The following is a 17105-nucleotide window of genomic DNA, read 5'->3' as shown; positions in this document are numbered from 1 at the left end:
AACAAAATTTGGCACAGAAAGGGCCCTCTAGAACCGTTCGCCTAACGAATTAAGGAGCGAATAAATTTACTGTTTCATACAAAACCTTTCGCTTTTAAATACCTGGCAGGGTTTGAAATAAAGAAGCAAAGGTCATTCCAATGAGACTGGCAAGTCAACGCTGAGGAAAATGGGGGGAAACCCGTTTCCGATTATCTAGCCCACCGAAGAGGTCTTAATTCCCGAGGCAAGAAACGTTGCTATTTCCATTTCAGCAACCATCTTGGGCTGCCTGCGCCATTCTCCCGGGCGTCCACAGTCGGCTAATCAGGTTGCTTTCGTTGTTCCGGACCCATCCAAACCCTTGACGCTAAGTGTGAACGCGAGGAAGCCGCGGGGGAAAACAGAAGCCGCAGCCGAACCCCCTCCGGGCAGACCCCGCCGAGGTAGCGCCGACCTCCCCATCATGGCTGCCGACGGGCGGGGAATCCAAGCCCGTGCGTCGCGTGCGTGCCTCCTCTCCCTCCCCTCCCCCTCCTCGGCGGCGGCGGCGGCAGAGGCGGCAGCGCTCGCCATTGCCGCTGGTGGCAGGAGGCTGCGAGGAGCCGGCGCGGTCGCAGTCTCCACGGCGCAGGCCCACGGTAGCGCAGCCGCTCTGAGGTGAGTGCCCTACCGCGCAATCTCCAGCTATTTCAGCCCCGGCGCAGCCGCAACACGCCGCCCGCCCGCCGGCCGGCCGGCCCGCCCCGCAGCCTGCACCCTGCCGCCCCCGGCTCCGGGCCTGGGCCCCTGCCGGATTCGGCCTGCCTCGGGCGGGGGCCCCGGCCCGGCCCAGTCAAACCGCCACCCCGAGGATGCGCAGGCCGCACTAGGCCCCAGGCGTCCTGGCGGGCTCGGGAGGGAGGCGCTGCCCTCCCGAGAGCCCCAGGGTTCCGGCCTCCCCCGCCGTCTGAGGCTCTCGGGGCCGCGGCCTCCCTCCAACCCGGGGCTCGGGCCTGGCCCTCCCGCGGGCTCGGGAGCGGGAGGCCCGGGAGAGCGCGCCGGGCCCGGGAGCGGGAGGTGGGCGGGCTGCCTGGGACAGGACCCGTGGCTCCCCACTGGCCCCTTCGGCCCTTCCCGGGTCTGGTCCGCGGGCGGCGCGGCGCGGCGGGCTAGGCTGGGGCGCGGGAGCCGCTGTCTCCTGAGGGAGAGGAGGCAGGTTCTTTGGGCGACCTCCGAAGCCAGTCTCTCTCGGGGGTGGCGTGGGCTTGTTACCCAGGTATACTGGGGGACGCTGGAATATGGCGCGTTGCCCACCTTCCTGCAAGTTAGGGGGCGGCCCGGGCGGCAGCGGCGGCAGTTCGAGGAGGAGGGCGCAAAGTCCTTTTGTACGCAGAAATAAGGAGCCACACTGTTTTCTTCCCCAGCTGAGATGCTACCCGTGGATGGGCCTCCTTTCTTCTTGTGCCTGGGGGTAGTGGTCCCCTGGGTAAGGGAAAGGGGGAGTGGCGCGACCCTCGGAAGGAACCGAATCGTTGCCACTTGGAAAGACGGGCTCTGGATGGCCTTGTGCATGGTTATTATCCCACATCCTCAGCCTTTCGGGGAAGTCAAGGGTTTGTACCTGCATGTTATTCACTAAACTGTGCAGTGATGTCCACCGCCTCTCCCACCTGTTGTGTCGTTGCTGCTGGTCCCAAAGTTTCTATAGTGTATCTGACTGTATCCATCAGACCTTGAAGTTGTTTTAAAATCTTAGTATTTTTAGGGCTTCAAATGATAACTGCTCCATCCTGTTGGAGGAGCCGTTGCCTAATCTCCATCCCTTCTCAGCATTAGATTAGAATATATTAATTGCTTAGTTTAAAGCCGGTTGTCAGTTGTGCTAAATTCTTTCTGTGGTCAGAGCACAATATACATTTTTAATGTGTAGAGACAATGTGTTAAACTCTTAAGGTGAAAGATGGTATGAATGAGTCTGTCAGCTTGGACAGTGCTCGGCAGGAGAATAAGTATGCATGTCACAACTATAGTCCCAGAGCATCATCTGCACTCAACGGTGATACTTTTTCCATTTCATCCCAAAAACGTTCCATTTCCTTTGGCCTTGAACAGTAAGTTATTGTGTTCTAACTAACAAGGGAAGAGGGGAGGGAGGACCTTGGAAATGCTGGATTTTTTTTTTTCCCAGTAGTAGCCTGACTCCCTAGAATTGTGTTGAAAGTTCTTGATGTGTTATCCTATAATGTGAAAAAATGACTAGTTCTGTCTGCACATCTGAGTGTATTGCCCTTATTTTATGAGCAAACATACAATTATCACATGTAATGTAGTATACTTACTCTTGGTCCTAAATTGGGTGCAAAATTTTTTGTGTCAAAGGACTTTTTTTTTATGATGGGTTATATGTGACTTTCACCAGGGTTCATGACAAAAACCAAACCAAAACAAAACCATCAGATCAGGAATCACTGTCCAGTTTTTGGCTCATCCTTATCTGAAGTCATTTGATTTCATCCTGTGTGTCTTCCTCCCCACCCCATATATGAGGGAAACAACATATATGAAGGAAAATGACTTTTTGCTTAGTAGTCAGTAGTCTGTTCTCAGCAAAAAAGAAGAAAGTTCCTTATTCTCAAATCGATTTGAGAATCTCCAATTTTCATGGATATTGTTTACTTACCAGAGTTTTAAGGAAATTTAGCTCCTGGATTTAGGGAAGCAAACTGTAGGAGTAGGAGATAATGAGATTCCCTTGTCCAGATGTAGAAGGCATTAAAGGTGAAAGGACTTCATGTTTCCCTTCCAATTCATTTATATTCCAAGGGAAACCCAAATTGTAGGGTTTTTTAAATTAAATCACAATTACTCATCTATCTCTAATTTTGTTAGGGAGCTGAAAATCACCTTCCCATGATTTAAATTCCTGAATTTGCATTGCCTATACACATGACTCTTGAACATGGTATGAGTGCGTACTTGGTGGTATGAGTGCAGACCCCTGCATAGTCGAAAACCTGAGTAGAACTTTCAGTTCCCCTCAAACTTATCTCTAATAGCCTATTGTTGCCTAAAAGTCTTCCTGATAACATAAACAGTCTGTTAATACAGATTTGTATGTTATATGTATTATGTACTGTATTCTTACAGTAAAGTAAGCTAGAAAAAAAATGTTTTTCAAGTTGCTGCAAATCTCCAAAAAAATTTCCAGTGTGTTATTGAAAAAAGTCTGTTTATAAGTAGACTCGCATAGTTCGAACCCATGCTTTTCAAGGGTACACTGTAGGTTCAACCAGACTCTTGGGTTGCCTTCAAGAAGTATTTTATGTGAAATAATCACAATGAGTGATTGTTTAAAGGGAGATTTAACCCCTTGGAGTCTGGGATTAAATTTCTTATGCCTCTTTCCTTATATGTAATAAGTCATTGAGTAAATGTTGGGAATAATGATGATGAACAGTAATTATTGAAGTTAAAAATTTATGCACAAGTATTTGAAAAGGTGTGCCTATTTTTTGGTTTCTGGAAGGGCTATGAAGTGCCAGCCTTTGGAAGCATACTCTTCAGCCCTCTGGAGAACAGGAAGTTACTGCATATGTTCAGTTTCTGTCCCGTATCTTAAGTCAAGCCTAATGCTTCATGCTGCAGAACCCTTGTTCATCATCCACTCAGTGCCACTGTGAGAAGTTGGAAGTTAAGGGGAGACTCTGTGGGTTGTTGAGTCTCAGGAGTGTCTACTGTAACTTCAGGAGTTACAGTACACTCTCTCTGTGGTTGTAATTTGTCCAGGAAATTTGATATTTGAATTTAGATGTTTGTGTGTGATGCTTATTATCATCTATCTATCTATAGTATTTAGAAAATCAGTCTTAGAAATAAATACCAATCTTTGGTTTTGTAAAAAACACTTCAGGAAATGATCTATACTAAAAGACATTTTTCTCTGTTCTTTCATGTTTTCCTTGAGAGCTAAAACTAGTGTTTTCAGCCTGAACTTACCCAAATATAATTTTTCATGAATGCTTAGTAAAACAGCAATGAAAAAGAAATCCTGTTAAGTTTATTTTAGAAACATTTTATTTAGACCAAGTTCAGTGTGTTTTTTGAAGGCCCAATACGTGTTAATTTTTCTGCATTATGCATCATATAATTTCTTCCATATTAGCTAGAGGTGGATTATCCATTTCCTTGGAGAGCAAGGAGAACAAGGAGAGCAAGCGAGAAGAGAAACAGTAAAAGGAGGTGAAACAAATCAACTTCAGGTGTTTCCAGAAGATTACAACTGCACTGAGCTATGGAAAACTTTTAATTCTGGAGCAGCAAGAATCCTTTGTCTGAAGTTATTTTGATGTAATATGGACAAAACTTATAAAATGAAAAGAAGTAGATTATATATATCTTTGAATATTTATTTTTTTCTGAAGTGCAGTTCAAAGTTAGCCCAATGTATTTTCAACCCCACTCATTGCAATTTAGTTACCAAAGCTTCAAGAAGATTTCATGATGTGGTCTTTTTTTTTCCTTTTGTCGTGTGCTCTGTATGCCTAAAATGTCCTAAAATTTACTGATTTATACGAACTGAAATACGTAATTTTTTTCCTTTTGTCATGTGCTCTGTATGCCTAAAATGTCCTAAAATTTATTGATTTATATGAACTGAAATACATAGTTTATAGAGATGTTCTAGTATATTTAAAAAAGATAAAAACTACAAATTAGGGGGCAGTTAAGGTAGGCCTACTACATTTGTGATCCCTTGAGGCAAATCTGTATTATATCACCAACAGCAGTCAAAGAGAAGATAAACTGACCATAGAAATCATCTTCACAATCCCAGACTTCATAGCCTGCCTTATCAAAGTGCTACTGGGCCATCAGATAATTTCTTGAGGAAGCCATGTCTCGTAAGGCAGGGGTGTGTGTGTATGTGTGTTGGGGGAGAGTTGGAGGACAGATGGGGAAAGTAAATGTACTGTTAAATGAATCTAGTTTTATAGATTGGGATGATTAATAGAATTTTGGAGGTATAGTATTTTTAAAAGAAGCTAAAAGAGCTACTTATATAAATAGTATTTAGATTAATTCATGCATACTGATTTCTATGGTTACAAATGTGAAAAGTTTGGCTGATAGTTTAAATGGACATTTTCTTAAGAATTCTTAAATGGTGCCTGTTGGATAAACCATGCCAGGCCTTTTTCAGAATCCTCATGAAGAATGAGCTTTGTATGCAAAAATGTTAAGACTGTTTTAAAAAGAGAGCTTGTATTTTGCTGTTGGTTATTGTGAAGTCTTTGCTTTTTAGAACTTGGAGAGTCTATTTTGTTGCTGCTACTGAATACTAATGTGGTTAGGCTGGCAGCTAAACCTACAGAGAACAAGAGGAAGTGAGGAAATGTCCCCATGAAACCTTGCTTAAACCTAGGAAGTGGACTAGAAATGGGGAGCTAGGGATTTGGGGACTTAATTCTTTTTTTATGTTCAAAAGGGGATTAGACCTACCCTCCACTGAGAAATAACCTTAAGTGTGTCCTCACTTTGGAGTTTTGCCACTCATTCACCAGACATTGATTAAAGACATACTATATTCTAGGCATGTGCTAGGTGCTTGAGTAACACATAAACCATGGATCTTGTCTAGTAGGGGAGAAACCTAAGGGCTCGACTAAATACAACACTACTTGTTGAGAGCTAAAAGAGAGTTAAAAAGAGTGGTGTGGGATTATAGAGGGATGGAGGAATTCCTTCTGGGGAGTGGGTGAGTGATGCAGGGAGAATAAGTGAGGTTAGGGAAGACTTTTCACTTGGGAGGTGTTTAAGTAGGACTTTGAAGGTTAAATAGCCTTTTACTGATGAAGAGGTTAGAGGAAGGGTGTTGATAGCCTGAGCAGTAGCAAGTAAATTTTGCTATACTTGGGGAGTAGTGGGAATGAAGCTGATGAAGTAATCTGAATGGGAAAGGCATGGGAGTTAAAAATTATGGTTTATTAATGGATGATGATGCCTTTAAATAAGATAGGGAATGTTTTGAAAGGACAGAATTTGAGGAGAGAAGTAGTAAGGTATATGATTCTAGATGTGGGAATCAAGATACATCAAATAGGTCCCTATTAACAGATTTGGGCTAGAGCTTAAGGGGAATGGATCAATTAAGAGATCTGTATTCATTAGCATAATGTCATTTAAAAACTGCAAAGACTGTAATACCAGGAGTGAGGAAAAGACTAAGGGCAACCTGTGGAGTATTTACATCTGAGAATCAAGTGGAAGAAGTAAAAGGGAAGTTGAAAAAAATGGATAAAAAGATAAACGGTATGCTGATGGAGAAGCTGAGGATAGAGATTAGGGGAATTTTAAAAAAGAGTTTAGCAATGTGAAATACTGCAGAGAGCTCATGGGGATGAAAACTGGATTTGGCAATTAAGAGATAAAAGATTTCTGAATGTGTATGTGGGTGCACACACGTGTGTGCTTGTGCATTTTGCCGGAATCATAAACAATGGATTTCTGGAGCATTGTTTAAGGGTAGGGCTTTATAAAACCCAAGTTAACAGATGACCCATGCTTAGAAATAAGCCCTGTTCTTCCCCTTCTCTCATGAGAATCACAATATAAAAACTCTGGGAGATAACTTAAATTCTAAGAATTAGAGTTTATATGTGTAAGGATATAGTATGTTTTAGTTTATAGTCTCTTAAAATGCAAATTCCTCTTGAAGGGTTTTGAGATTTAATAATATTTACATGTTAAGTACAAGGTTTTTTAACCTGTGTTTTATGGCTCTGGGGTTCATGGATTATATTTTGGCCATTTGTATGACTATCGATTCATGCAATGTATACAGTAGGCTTTGTGGGGGATCAAATTACTGTTTTAAAGAGAAAGTGAGTTTTGAAAGAAAGCTAAGTGGTTCATTTTTAAGTTGGGAGTTGCTTGTACTTCGAAAAATTTCTAAAATACACCAGTGTTTCAGTCTTGTGAACTGGGGCAAGACATCTATTCTGTTTTTGCTTAATTTTTCCAACCATGAAATGAAAATACCACTGGGTCTTTCTGAAATGTGACGATTATGGAATGCTTTGAGATCTAAGATGACAATGTTAACAAATTGCTAGTGTTCACATTTCTCAAGTCATTAATAAAATCTAGAAATTTAAGCAAATTATTTTTGTTCCATACTAGAACTTACTTGATTCCAAAAAGATTTCATTCTGAAATTTTAGATAATTGGTCATTTTTGCTTTCTTCCTCTAATATTTGAATCTCTGAAATTAGATTAGGAGACAATTTTTGACGAGGCAATTCTGGGGCAGTGATCTCCAACTTTTGATTGTCTCCCTCACAAGTAAAATTTTGAGCACACATCTGAATCACATTTATAAATGATGATCCTGTAGTTTTGTACTAATACATTTATGTGCATTAAAAAATATAAAGGAGGTAGATAAAAATTTTAAAAGGACAAGATAAAGATGAATTAATCAGTGTTTTAATGTTTTGCTAATTGAGTTAATGGTGGTTTTGTAACTTATATTGTGAGTTTGATTAACTGTTATATTAAATTAATTTTTTATTGAAGTATCATTAATACACAATCTTATATTTTCAGGTACACAACATAGTGGTTCAACAGTTACCCATATTGTTAAATCTTCATCCCCACTAGTGCAGTTACCATCTGTCAACCTAGGAAGATGTTACAGAATCATTGACAGTATTCTCCATGCTGTACTACTATCTCTGTGAAACTTATAATATGATTGAGAATTTTTGTGCCCATTTACCCACCTCCCCTTCCCCACCCACCCTGTCCCCTCCCCCATGGTATGCACTAGTCACTTCTCAGTGAATATGAGTCTATTACATTAGCTTGTTTTTACAAATACTTTTGCTCATAACTCATGATTTTTTTTCTGTAATTAATGCCAGTTGGCAGTGTTTTATAGAATACCTTGTAAAAGTATTGGTAAATAAAAAATGATATAAATAAATATATTAGATAATCTGAAACATAGAAAATTTGTTTTATGTAACTTACAATTAGCTTGTGTTTGTAGATTCTATTCACTAAATCTACAAAGCGGTTCCCTAAATATTCCTTTCATAGACTTGGAGTATTTAATCTTTTCCTTTTTTTTTTCCTTTTGGTCCTTTGTTTTTCATTAAACAATTATAAAATAAAATAATTAGTAACCTTAGTTAATTTTAGTAATTCTTTCATATAAAAATAACCCACAAATTAAAGAACCAACCAAGTTTTGCTAAATGAAAATGTCATCATAGAACTAGTCTCTTGACTCAAAACTAGCTTCAGGTACTAAGTCTAAAGAAGAAATGATTCTGTTATTACCAGTTATGTGACTGATAAAATTTTTGTCTTCTTAAATTTTGGCTTTATATTTTAAAAGTTTTTCTACATTGAAAATATATTACTTTTGTACTGAAAAATTTTATTTAAAAGCCTTTAAAATCGCTGGTTCTTTTTGGTTTGTAATCATTGTAGGTGATTTTAATTTTTTCTTGTACCTTTCATTATTTTTCAAATTAATGAAAATGCATTAACTTTTAAGTCAGAAGAAATTAATATGGATAATGTAATTATGGCCCTAAGGACTCACTATCAGATTTTGGACAAGCAAGTCACTTATCCTCACTGGGCCTGTTTCCCCAACTTGAAAAATGAAGAGGACGTGAATAAATAACTCTTTCTAAAATTAATTTTGAGTCTGTTATACATGTTGAACAATAATATATTTTATTCCTTGTAGAAAAGTAAAGAAGAAAATTTAGAATAATCATAATTCTACCATAAAAAGATAATTTTAATATATATAGTTTTAGGTATTTTCCTGAATATGAATGTATGTGCTTGTGCACATACACACACTGTGTATAATGTCAAATAATACCATGCATACTGTCTTAAACCAAAAATACCTAAGGATATTTGATTTGCCTGTTTATTTTTGCCCTGAAACATTCTGAATGGGGCAGTTGTGGATCCATTGTTTTAATGAACTACAAATGATATTTAAAAGTTCTCTTCAAATACGGATTTATTCAGGAAATGCTTACCGACTGTTTCATGCTCTGTGTGGTTTTGCTGAGGTAAGGGGAACTTGGAGTAAGGGTGGAAGCGCTTGCCTACGAAATCTTACTTAGTGAAGAATGAAAGCTAAATCCTGGGTTAACCTCAGTTTCATTCACATATTAACTTGCTATTTCTCTTCTCTGCCCTCATACTTCCTAAGCTAAGATTCCTATTTGCAGGATAGTTTCTGAAGTGAACATGTTTGTGTCAGTACATTATGGGTTATTTTACCCTGGGGTCTTCAGAGTTGTTACATTTCCATTTAGAGCAATTTAGATATTAGTAGCAGCAATATATAATACAGAAGTGTTAAAAATACCTTTTATTTTTATCTTTATCTATGGGGAGTTCAAAAGATTCTATATACATAAAATATATATGTACAGATATGAAATGCTGTGTATGTAATTCATGCTTTCCCTCAATGAAGGATGTGAAATACATAATTCTAATTTTATGTAAAGAATAATTGGATCTTTCTCAAAGTTAACTTCCTTAATGATTTTATACAGTGGATTATCTTTAGAGTTAGTAATGTAACTCAGTTTTCCTGTCTTCTGTTTAGTTCTATCTTTAATCCCTCTAGTGGTTGGTTTGTTTTTGTTTTTCATGCAAAATCAAAAGCAAATCTAAAGTAAATAAAGAGTCCCTTAGTCTCCTCAATACTTAAAATAATTAGTCATTTTTTGTCTAAGTATAGTATAAAGCTTATGGAGGTGTGTATTGGAAGAAAAAAGTCTGATTTGTTTTTTCTCTTCCCTTCTGCTTCTGAAGGTTAGGATCTTTTTCAGAAGAGAAACTTTATCATTTGTACTTGACAATTAAGATGCTTAGGTCAGTATCATCCGAACGTATTGCGAGGTGGGAATAAAAAGTATAAACTTTCACCTCTTAAACTTTTGTTTTCAGCTTTTGTGTCTGAAAAAAGTGAGAGCCATAGTGAATTCTAACGAGGATCCACCAAGATCTATTATCTTCGTTCTGAAGAAATCCCTTTTCTAGTCACATGAGTGGTGTATATCCAGTGCCCTTTAGATAGGTATTCTTTGTTTAGTATTAATTCAGGGCTTTGGGTACAGTAGTGATTCTTGTCTTTTAGGATAGCATAATTTGAAAAAAATTTTTTTAAATAATGATTCTTTTATAAAAAATAACTTTCCCTTAAAGATAAAACAATTATGGCGCTGTTTGATGTAAACGTGTATTCAGATTTGGCCTACCAATAGAGTTTCAGAACTTTATATCCAATGGCCTAATTGACATTTCTTGGATGGCTCAGATGCACTACATCCCAAAATGAAATTCCCTTCTCATACTTGGCCCTATTCCAATCTTGCTTTTCCTCAGTCGATGGGACCATCATTTTTATCCAGTTTCTCAAAACAAACCTTGGTCTTTATATATCATCAAATCATGTTTATTTAACTTTATAAGTAAGCTCAGTTTGTCCATTTCACTTCCATCATTACCACTTTTGTCTGAGTTGCTCTTGTTTCTCTCTTGGATTGTTGTAATAACAACTGCATCCACTCTGGCTAAGCACCAGCCCATCCTCCTCAGTGCAGCCAGAATGAATTGGTCTTACCTAATACACAAGTCTGGTCACATCCCCCATTGAATTTAGGATGAAGAAAAAGCTCCTTTTAAATGTAGCCATATCTACCTTTTGGACCCATTTTGTATCAGCCATGCTTCCCTAATTATAAGACTTTTCTTAGTGCTGTTCCTCTGCCTTGAAAGCTTTTTCCTCTTTTCCCTTTCCAGTAAAATTTTATAAATATTATTCATGTCCCTTCTTAAGCACTACTTCCTCAGGTAAGTTTATCAGATCTCCCTCATTTTTGCACTTTCCTGGCCCCGTATATATCTGTACATGTCATTTTACATTTGCTTGCATATTTCTTGATATATGTCTGTCTTTCCCACCAGGTTGTAAGCTTCATGAAAGTAGAAAACATGCTTGGTGTTCATCACCAAGCGCATTGCCTGACACGTAACAAGCAGTCAGTATTCATTTGAATGATTGTAGAGAATTTGTAAAAATCACTTGTTATGTTTTACCTTATTGTTAGGCTTTTGTGGTGCCATTTAATATTTTACAATTTTTAGGAACTCAGGGTGGGACCAGATTCTAATGATCATTCCTCAGCACATCCAGTGATAGGAAATTTACTACTTAACCCAGAGTTTGTTTACTCTTTTAAGACATTTAGATGGTTAGAAAGTTTAATTTCAACTGAAATGTTTCCCTCTAACTTTTACCTACTTGTTTTCTGTCCTCTAAGACTTCCAAAAACAAGTATATTGTTTACTTTCTTTATAAAGTCCTCTGAGTTGTCTCTGTTTTTAATATCCCTAGGATCTTTTGCCTTCTTGGAAAGGTAATAGTGTATACAGGAAAGAGAATTGGGGAGGGTGGGGCTATATTAGTTTCCTAAGGCTACCATAACAAATTACCATGAAATAGGTGCCTTAAAAACAACAGAAATTTATTCTCTCACAGTTCTGGAAGCCGAAAGTCAGGAATCAGGTATGTGTAAGGCCACAATCCTTCTGGAGGCTCTACGGAAGAATCTGTTTTGCTTCTTCCTGCTTTTAGTGGCTGCTGGCATCCCTTGACTTGTGGCTGCATCACTCCAGTGTCTGCCTTCATGAGTACATTGTCTTGTACTCGTATGTCTATATAATTTTCAATTGCCTCACTCTTTAAAGGACTCTTGTCATTGGATTTAGGCAACCTGGATATTCCAGGATGATCTCCTCATCTGAAAATCCTTAACTTAGTTTTATCTGAAAGACCTTTTTTTTCCAAATAAGATAATATTCACAGGTTTCAGGGATAAGATATGGACTTCTTTTTGGGAGCAGCTACCATTCAACTCAGTACAGGGGCTCCAGGTTTAAATCCTGATAATGCCACCTATACTAGCTTTACAAACTTGAGCATGTTACTTAGTAACCCCTTTCTTCATCTGGATCTCCTTAATTTTAAGACAGGGATAATAATTCCTGTGTCATTGATATGTGAAAATTTACAGAAAATTCATGTGAAGTTCTTTTTTTTCCATGTGAAGTTGTTGGCACATGATAGCTAACTCATTAAATGTTGCCTTCCACATACCAAACTACCTTGAACCTACTGAGCTTTGTCAGGGTCCCTACATGTCATATATAGCCTAAAACCTAGCACAGGTTGTGGGACTGCTCTAATTAAGTATAATCTATAGTGGGTCCAGTTTTTCTGTATTCTGGGTACTGTGTAGTCACTATGAGTGATGTAGGCCAAGTTTGATTTAGGTTTATTTACAAATAAAATAAAAGATTGGCTCTTTAAACTTTGAATTGTTAAAAACTCTAAGTCTTTTCAACAGTGTAACTATTAAGTCTGTATTCTACAGTTAAGTATTTAGATCCAAGTGCACATTGTCATGTGTTACATTGTGTTACAAGTGTTACATTATCAAGTTGTAATGCATAGTCCATGGTAGTAGCTAAATCTTAATTTAGTGTTGCTGCCTGAGTTAAAGGAATTTTTGTACTTGCCTATTTTGGTGCTATTCAGAGAACATTTCTTAAATGCTATGATGAATACAGAAAAGAGTTATCATTGAAATAGCAGCTATGTTAATTACGTTGGATGGATGGATAGATAGATATTCCTGTAATCAGGCACTCCTTTAGGTAATCAGTGGCTGATCACTTCCAGGTTGATGGACAGCTTACTTTTTATGCTTCTGTCAAGTATGAGACATGTGTCCATTGCTTATTTATTAAATATGCATTTAATGATTTCCATATCTACAAGTATCTATAATTCACATTTGTGGTAAAAGACCAGAGAAACAAGTGACGTGGAAGTAATGTTTTAAAAATATTTATTTTTGAATGTGTATTGCACGCACATGGTTAAAAGATCAAACAATATAAAAGGAACAGTGAAAAGTGAGTTTCTCTCCTGCAGTTTTCCCTCTCCAGAAATCACCACCACTACCACTTTCTTGTGTATCCTTCAAGGTAGGCTATGCAAAAATGTGTGTGTGTCTCCCTTTTTAAAAACCAAATGATTGCATATATGTGCATAGTCCTCAAGAAAGTGCTTTTTCCCCCTGTTTTGAGAGAAATCTGCATCCGTGGATGTTTTATTGCCCTTGTCTAGCTTGGATTAACACTTAGTCTACAGGCACACACCTGATCATCTAAATTTGCTCTCTTACAGCACTAAACTGTTTTCTACCTTTATCTTGCATCTACCTACCACTTCAGCATCTTATTTAAAATAATAATAATAATAATAATAAGGGAGAAATGTGGGATTCACATATAAATCAAATATAAAAATCAAACAAATATTCATATTTGACCCTGATTGTTTATAGTTCATAATGTGTGATCAAAACTGAAAGTTTCTATGATGACTGCCCTTGTACTGTTCAACATATAAGAACTTAGTCACTATGTAAGAACTTGTTCAACATGTAAGAACTTGTTCGTTATGCTTCAGAAGATTGGAGACTGACGAGAATTAGGCTTGGGGTGGATTAATGATTGTACATTGAGCATTGAGTCTCCTATACAGAATTTTATTGTTGTTAACAACCATTTGATCAATAAATATGAGAGATGCCATCTCAAAAAAAAAATATATATATATATATATACTTAATACCAAAAAAGACTGTAAAATATCTCCAAAGTATTTGTTTATTATATATTAAAATACTGTTAATAGATTGAATTAAATAAAATATAGTGTTGAAATTAAAAAAAATAAAAGTAATGTAAAATTTTTTTAAAAAGTGTTTTTCCCCCCTTCTTTTTGGAGTGACATGTTTTGTGTCCTCATCTTCAGCATCAGTGTAGGATTTCTGTTCCCTGCCCCCCCGATTGTTGAGAGGCAGGGAACCAAATTCCATAGCTTTCTGTTACTAATATGATAGTGAGGGATGCATTTCCAAGAGAGTTATATGTTATACAGTCCTTTGTGAAAGACTTCTTTTTATAGGATGGCCAAGTTTATACCAGGAAAGTAAAACCAATTTTAATTTAGGCCATTGATTTTGCAAAGAAAAACCCAACAATTCAAATTGGTTCAACACTTCTTGATATTGCTTGAGTCCTTTTCATGCTGGCTAAATGAGTTACTCCTGTTGATTACACTGACAGCAGAGCTAAATGAATCATTTCAATAGCTTGGTAGATAGCATATGTCTAGTTTAGGAAGAACTGGATTGTCTGGGAACAGAAGGGCTATAGCAGTCATCACATTTTCTCTTTCCACCATTGTTAAGTCAGCAGTTCTTAATCTTTAGTCTCAATACCCTTTTCTAAGACTTAAAAATTACAGAGGGCTCAAAGGACTTTTGTTTATGTGGGTTACAACTTTTTGATATTTACTATATTAGAAATTAAAAAAAAATTTTTTAATGTTTATTTAAAAATAATATATACCCACCAGATGCTAAAATAAGTGAAATAGTTTGTAAAAAATGACTGTTTTCTAAAACAATCTAATGAGAAGAGTAGTATTGTTTTACAGTTTTTTCAAATCTCCTTAGTATCTGGTGACAGAGAACAGCTGGATTCTTGTATCTGCTTTTACATTTAGTCTGCTACAGTATGTTTTCATTAAAGTACAAGAAGATCTGATCCTATGTAAAATATGTAGTTGGAAAAAGAACATTTTCAGAGCTTTTTCAGGTAATTATGGGTATTATTCTTTCATACTACACCAAGACTCAGTAATATTAATTTATTAAAGGTAAGTTACAGAGTGGATTCACAAACCATAATTGTACTGTGTTACACTGAAGTCTGTTGGTTGGTTTAGCATGCACTTTGAATGGGTCTTTTTTTTTTTTTTTTTTTTTTGAGAGGGCATCTCTCATATTTATTGATCAAATGGTTGTTAACAACAATAAAATTCTGTATAGGAGACTCAATGCTCAATGTACAATCATTAATCCATCTCAAGCCTAATTCTCGTCAGTCTCCAATCTTCTGAAGCATAATGAACAAGTTCTTACATGGTGAACGAATTCTTACATAGTGAATAAATTCTTACATGGTGAACAGTACAAGGGCATTCATCACAGAAACTTTCAGTTTTGATCACGCATTATGACCTATAAACAATCAGGTCAAATATGAATATTTGTTTGATTTTTGTACTTGATTTATATGTTGATCCCACATTTCTCCTATTATTATTATTATTTTTATTTTTAATAAAATGCTGAAGTGGTAGGTAGATGCAAGATAAAGGTAGAAAACATAGTTTAGTGCTGTAAGAGGGCAAATGTAGATGATCAGATGATCAGGTGTGTGCCTATGGACTAAGTATTAATCCAAGCTAGACAAGGGCAGCAAAACATCCACGGATGCAGAAGATTTCTCTCAAAGCAGGGGGGCTGAGGTTCTGAGCCTCACCTCTGTTGATCCCCAAATTCTCACCTGATGGCCCCCCTGCAACTGTGCCTGTCTTAGGTTGTTCCTCCCTTGAGGAATCTTACCCGTCTCTGGCTAACCAGTCATCTTCCGGGGCCATACAGGGAAATGTAAAGTTGGTAAGTGAGAGAGAAGCCATATTGTTTGAAAAGGTTAGCTTTTTACTTCTTTGCAGATTTATGCCCTGTGGCTTCTATGCCCAGCACTTGTCTCGAGGTATCTTTACCACCTGGAGGAATTATGATACTCGGTAACTTCGATATGAGGCACGAATTCTATTTAAGGGTTGTAATTAGGAAGGAAGAAGAAAAGCTATAGATGTAGCATATGAAGGAAACATGGGAGGATTGATTATTTCTTTGACATATCTTCTTGTATAGTACCTTAAGTATGTATAGGTTTTAAACTACTAACTAATTTGCACACACATATTAACATAATAGGAATACGGTGACATAAACAAAGCAAATCTATAATTACCATCCATCTCCAGTGAAGCCAAGAAAACCATTTAGGCACCCTAGGCATTTGTGAAAATTTATCTATGATATGATGGATATTCTCCAACTGTACTTGAACCATCAGACAAATTAAAGCAGCCCATTTCTGGGATCTGTTCACATCCCATATGTTCTTTTAACCATAGATAGTCTATAGTCATGAGATTTTGGAGTGCTACAACTTGCACCCCTCCCAACTCCTGGTTGAGTTCCAACAGTACAGATCCGGTCAAATTCGTTGTCTCACTGTATGCACATACCAGCCTAGACATCTCCCTCCTCATTCCTATGGCAAGTCCAGGAGATGGTGGGCTGGATGCAGCCACAACCGCAGCATCGTCCGGATCCCTGTGGAGGCTTTTTGATGATCATCCCCCGGCACAAGTCCTCCAGAGAGTGCTGATGCCAGAAGCTCCTCCTCATATCGTATCTTAGTTCATTTTCTGGGTATCCAAGCTAGGCCTTGATCTTCTGCATAGAAACAAACAGACCCTTTGCCCACACTTTGACATGCCCTCTATACCACTGTGCAGAACTCATTGGAGGTCAGCACACAGTAACTGCTTTTTTTTTTTTTTTTTAATTAAGAGAAAGGAGTATTATCAGAAAAGAGTACCTCCATAGCTGATCATCTGACACCCTTTAAGTGATCAACATTAAGGATATTTAAAGCATGCGTTGATCTTTGATTTACCAATAGTTTTATCCTGTTAAGGAGTATTCCCCCTTTCTTTCTTTCTTTCTTTTCTTTTTTTTTTTTTTTAATCTACACTTACATGAAGAATACTATGTTTACTATGCTCTCCCCTATATCAGGTCCCCCCTAACAACCACATTACGGTTACTGTCCATCAGCTTAGCAAAATGTTGTAGAGTCACTACTTGTCCTCTCTGTGTTGTACAGCCCACCCTCCCCTTTCTCCCTCCCCCCCATGCATGCTAATCTTAATACCCCCCTTCTTCTCCCCCCCCCTTATCCCTCCCTGCCCACCCAATTTTTGGGTTCTGTAATTCCACTGCTGTTTTGTTCCTTCAGTTTTTCCTTTGTTCCTATACGCCTCAGATGAGTGAAATCATTTGGTATTTCTCTTTCTCCGCTTGGCTTATTTCAC

The 17105-nt window shown here is 37.9% G+C and overlaps 1 protein-coding gene across 5 annotated transcripts in view; it reads left to right on the top strand.

The window, feature by feature from the left end:
• The first annotated feature begins 494 nt into the window (after nt 1–494).
• The window catches only part of NRF1 (nuclear respiratory factor 1), a 152605-nt gene continuing 135994 nt past the window's right edge, over nt 495–17105 (top strand). For 2 of the 5 annotated variants that reach the window (XM_037019545.2, XM_037019550.2), the window contains exon 1: nt 495–639. The gene's annotated coding sequence lies outside the window, so the exon portion shown is untranslated. Of the gene's footprint in view, nt 640–1449; nt 1575–17105 lie in introns of those variants that run through there. The other 3 variants (XM_037019547.2, XM_073238470.1, XM_037019546.2) reach the window with 3 other exon arrangements.

The sequence above is a fragment of the Manis javanica genome, chromosome 6 (genome assembly GCF_040802235.1).
Source record: "Manis javanica isolate MJ-LG chromosome 6, MJ_LKY, whole genome shotgun sequence".
Lineage (NCBI taxonomy): Eukaryota > Metazoa > Chordata > Mammalia > Pholidota > Manidae > Manis > Manis javanica.
This window is presented reverse-complemented; position numbering and strand designations above follow the sequence as displayed.